General features: G+C 51.7%; 1 pseudogene; it reads left to right on the forward strand.

Moving 5' to 3' along the window:
* The first annotated feature begins 1,240 nt into the window (after window positions 1-1,240).
* Window positions 1,241-1,590, forward strand: LOC118897332 (annotated as a pseudogene).
* The last annotated feature ends 3,434 nt before the right edge of the window (window positions 1,591-5,024 follow it).

Below are 5,024 nucleotides of genomic sequence, written 5' to 3' on the forward strand. Positions count from 1 at the left end.
GCTGGCTAAAGTGCCAGAGACTTCGTTCTATTCCGAATTCCTACTTCTGTATGTTATCATTTGGAAACACAGGGTCCACAGTTGGCTCATGGGACCTGTATTCTTTTGTAATGTTTCCCCAGGGATTCTTTGTGTGTATGTGTGAGTGTGTGTGACTCTGTCAAACAGGTGTCTGTGTCTATTCTTTTTTTCAGAACTCCCTGTACTTTTAATACTCTTCTCAATATGAAAATAACTTTCTCTTATTAACCAGCTTGAACTGCTTTTCCCACTTCAGTTCTCAGTGTGTAGAACCGGTTTCCCCCGCTTAGCAGCACGGACCTCGGGCCTGACGCACTGTTACTGACGTCTTCGAAAGAGCCAAGTATTTCAGTGCACGAGGAAAGGTCTGCTTTCCCTGCACTGCACAGAGATTGACCCCCTGCTCTGTGGTGAGATGGGGGCTGGGAAGCCCCAAGTCAGGCGAGAATCGGGTCCACCGAGAGCAGAGGGCATCCTTTCCGGACCCGCAGGTACTTCTTCAGTGGAACTTGGACTTTTGCTGCAACTCTCTGTCCTCCTGCCCCTGAGGAACCAGCCTAACCAGCAGAGCGACAGTGTGCGGTACTTGGAAGCCAGCCACGGCCCAGGTTTTCCCAAAGACAACTCCCTGCATGGCCAACAGGGCGGGGACACTCCCTGGACCTCGGGTGAAGCCTCAGGCCACTGGTGATTCTTGGAGCCTTCATCAGGAGAGAAAACAAAGTTAGATTACTTATCCACATCACTTGAGGGTGGAATTAGAGTCTGTGGGGGTCATAGTCTTCCTCTCTCCCCATTCTCAACTTTTGCAGAGCACCCAGTGAGCACTCATGGGTCAGAGAAATGAATGTCTCTATGATGCCCTGCAGCAGCCCATGGGCTGCACCTCTGACCACTGAGCAGACCAGCACGCAAAGGGCTTTATAGTAAAAATCTCAAACAATGTGGGAATGCCCAGAGCGTTGCTCAGGCACACAGACGGTTTAGCCTGCTTTGGTAGACTAGGTATGTGCAGTGTCATCTTTGAGCCCTCTGTAATAGAAGTTGCATTTGCGTAATACAGCTGGCAAAGCCTTTTCAGATATATTTTCTATTTTAAGTCTAAAAACAACCAACTTTTAAAAGTGAAGTGCTTCTGGGTCGCCGCCAGCTGCCACCTCCCGGTGCAATGAGGACACTGAGGCTCAGAGAGGTTAAGTGACTCGGCCAAGGTCAAACAGCTAGTAAGTGGTGGAGCCAGGACTCAAACCCCATCTAGGAGCCATGCGCACCTTGTTCCCCTCCCTCTTCCTCTGTGTGACTGAGACACTGTGATTTAATCTGGATCGACCCCGTGTGGAGGAGACAGGGCTGCAGCAGCAGGAACAGCAGCATCAGGCCTGGCACTCTGACGATGAGGAAGAGGGAGATGAAGATGAGGATGAGGATGGTGAAGAGGACTCAGAGGATGAGGAGGACGTGCAGGGCCTGGATGAGATGAATGACTACAATGAGTCACCCGATGATGGAGAGGTCAGGGAGGTGGACATGGAAGGCACCTCGCAGTATCAGGACCACTGGATGATCTAGGGAGATTCCAGCCCCGCCCAGTCTATCCTGGACCCCCTGCGGAGCCAGCTGATCACCCAAACCCCACCCCCACCCCAGTGCCTGGAAGCTCACCCTCGGGCACCTCCTAAGCTGCTGCCAGCACCTGGTATCCTTGGCCCCTCCCAGCCCATCAGTCTGCCCTTGCATCCCCAGGGCCTGAGTCCGCCCCACCTTTCTGGCCAGTACCTCACTCCTTGGTTGCCAGACCTAGCTTCTTTCTAACTCTCTTTAATAAAGGACTGATATAAAAATTAAAAATAAAAAAAAATAACCAACTTTTGAGATAGCTGTGATTATTAGCTCCTTATTTTACAAATGAAAAGTCCCTGACTCAGAAAAGAGCACCCGGAAAGTGGCCAACCCAGATGTCTTTGTCTAATACCACTGGTTCCCAGGACTGACTGCACAGCAGAATCAGCTGGAGCCTTAAAAAGGCTCATGTCCAGGCTGCGTTCCCAGAGCATGGCTGCATTCATCTGAAATGGGGCCTAGGGAGGTCAAGGCACTGACAGTATTTAAAAGTACAGTCCATTCCTGTTGTGTGGCCCATCACTGGTGCTCCTTTTAATCAGGGCTCTGACTTAGGGGACTTGGAATCATTTGGGGTCCTGGGACAGGAAGTTAAGGTCAGAGCCTCACCTGAGTTCCAGCAGGTTGGGTTTCTCCAATGAAGCCAAACAGCGTGGACCGATGTTTCCTACGATGGGTCACTGAACACCTGCCAGGACAGTCCTCTGAGAGGCCCCTGCAATCTCAAAGTGGCCCAGTGAAGAGTGAAGGTCTAAAATTCTCTTGGCTGGTAGAACTCCGACTTTGTGGTTTTCCCTGTTAAACTTCATCCCTTTTCTGTGATGTGGGTTCCAACTTTTCATAGAAGAACAGGGAACAGCCTGTTGGTGTTGGTCAGCAAATTGGGGAACAGCCTGGGAACTGAGCTGCCTCCTTCGCTCCCTCTCTGCTGGCAGAGTCTGACAAATAGGGGGATGGGGTTTGGGGGACCTGAGAAGGCGTCAGGAGCTGTTGTCAGCTCAGGGTGACGCAGAGGAACCTGTGAGGCTCAGGCCTCACTCAGGAGAAGAATCTGGGAGATCTCAGCCTCGAATGCACGAGCCCCAGCACCGGGGTCCCCAGATGACTTGCAGGATACCCAGCAATGAGCAAAGTCCACGGTAATTTCAGCTTGAAGCCATTCCCTTACAATCATCCAGGTGGAGGTCCACATCCCTGAAGCCCTGGAACAGGGGAACCGAATATCCTTTATGTCTATCCCGGAGGCCAGGGCAGATTCAGGCTGAAGCTCACACACAGGGTTGTGGAGCCGACTTTAAGAAAGAGATTTCATCAGAACCACCAGAATCGGCTCTGGTCCAGGTGTGCTAAGATGGGTCCAAAGTGCTGGTAGATATAAAATGTGCAATTCTGCATACTGAGTGTAGGATGGCTACAGGTTTGATCCAAGAAAGTAGGAATTCTGGTAAATTCCATTAATTCTCATCAAAAAGAAAAAACAAAAGGATGATGCAATCATATGAATGATTGTATAAGTCTCGCTGTGCAGGGCGTGTGGCTGCCAGGGGGATTCGCCTCACAGTAAGGACCTCCCCTCCTCCCACCATGAGGAGGCTTTCTCAGACACACTTCCAGCCCTGCACGTGGTCACCATGTTCCTCCTGCAAGTCCCCCCCCCAATCCAGTGCTAGCAAACAGGACAGTATCCTATCACCTGTGACCTTCCCGTCTCAAACCACGTGCTCAGTAGAATAGGTGGTGGCCTTGGCTGCCTGGAAGGCTGACGGTGACCTAAGTACACATGGAAGATGCAGGGAACCAAGCTACTCTGCTGCAGGGGGCCCAGGCTCTCTGCATCCCTAACTTGGCTTTTCTTTCCCAGAATTTTAACAGTGCCCATGGCTATTCCAGTGCTACCCAGGAACATGGAGGGGAAAGAGACAGGTGTCTTGAGAGATTGCAGATCAAATTTCTTACTTGGGGAAATTTTATTTAAAAAACATAACTACCTTGCTAGGTCCTCTCCAAGGATCTTGGAAGGAGCCCATGCAAACCCCAGGCCCTGAGGATTATACAAATTATAGATAGCTGCATGGTGAATCCATCTCTGCCAACAGGCAATGCGATAGAGAGAAGTTGGGTGTTGGGAGAGAGAGAACAAGAGAGTGAGATAGCAAGAGAGAGAATGGAGGAGGGAGGGGAGAAAGTGGGTGTAGGTGGTGTGAGAGGAGGTGGACGAGTAGCGCCAAAAAAGAGGAGAGAAGTCACCTGCTAGGGCCACACTCTACTGTGTGTTCGGCCTGGATCCTTACTAACCCCTCTACACCCCCAAGCTGGGCCCCCTGGAGCTCAGCCCCATCAGGACATCATCAGGCTCTGAGAAGGGCCCCTCCTGGTCCCCAGATTCTCCATCCTCCTTTTTGCCAGGTCATACCACCTGTGGATGAAACTAAGGCCAGGTTCATAGAGAGAATGGTAATGTCCCTGGCTCCCAGCATCTGTGAACACCCCGTCTTATTGCTGAGCGTCTCAGGGTCTCACATGTGGCCCCAACAGACTTTGCAATCCCTGGCCAGGGATGCTGATGGGCATTCAGGGCAGCCTGCCCTGGAGTCCATGCAGAGACCAAGGCTCAGTGGGGCTGCTCCCGGCCCATGTCTCATGGAACAAGAACCAAATTGTGTTCTTCAGACTGCCTGCCATACCTGTCTGCACACCTGTGTGTATGTCTGCAGCTGGGTGTGGTCATCAGGTCCTGCCCCCAAGACCACATTTTACATGCTCTTTCCTGTGACCAACCTTTCCCTTAGGCCAGCAAAACCGATTCCTCCCCCTGTCAACATCCTTGTGTGCAGCAGTGTCCCAGGGCTGCTGTAACAAAGCTCCACACACAGGGTGGCTTAAACAACAGACATTTATCGCTTCACAATCCTGGGGGCTGGAAGTTCAAGATCAAGGTGTGGGCAGGGCTGGTTTCTCCTGAAGCCTCTCTCCTTGGCTTGCAGATAGCTGTTTTCTCCATGTCCTCACGTGGTTGTCCTTCTGTGAGTGTCTGTCTTTGAGTCCATATTTCCCCTTCATTAGGATTTTAGAATTTGGGGCACATGACACAGCCCCTAACACTATGCAGATGGACTCTATGTCATTCTGTTCACTGGCTCATCTCAAGAGACTGGAAATGGCTGGGTCCCCACTGGGGTCCAACCAGAGCCTCACTCCCAGCTCGGAGAGATTCTAGCTGACCAACTCAATGGTTCCTTCAGAGCTGGACCCTGAGGCCGTGCTGTGAGTTGGTGAGGATGCTTTCTGAAGATGGCAGGGGCAGCTGAAGTCAGCTTGCCACCTTCTGAGGGACTCGCTACGTTTCCCTTGACGGTGGGCAGCTCCAACCCATCAGGAGGGGA

This window comes from Balaenoptera musculus, chromosome 6 (genome assembly GCF_009873245.2).
Source record: "Balaenoptera musculus isolate JJ_BM4_2016_0621 chromosome 6, mBalMus1.pri.v3, whole genome shotgun sequence".
Classification (NCBI taxonomy): Eukaryota; Metazoa; Chordata; class Mammalia; order Artiodactyla; family Balaenopteridae; genus Balaenoptera; species Balaenoptera musculus.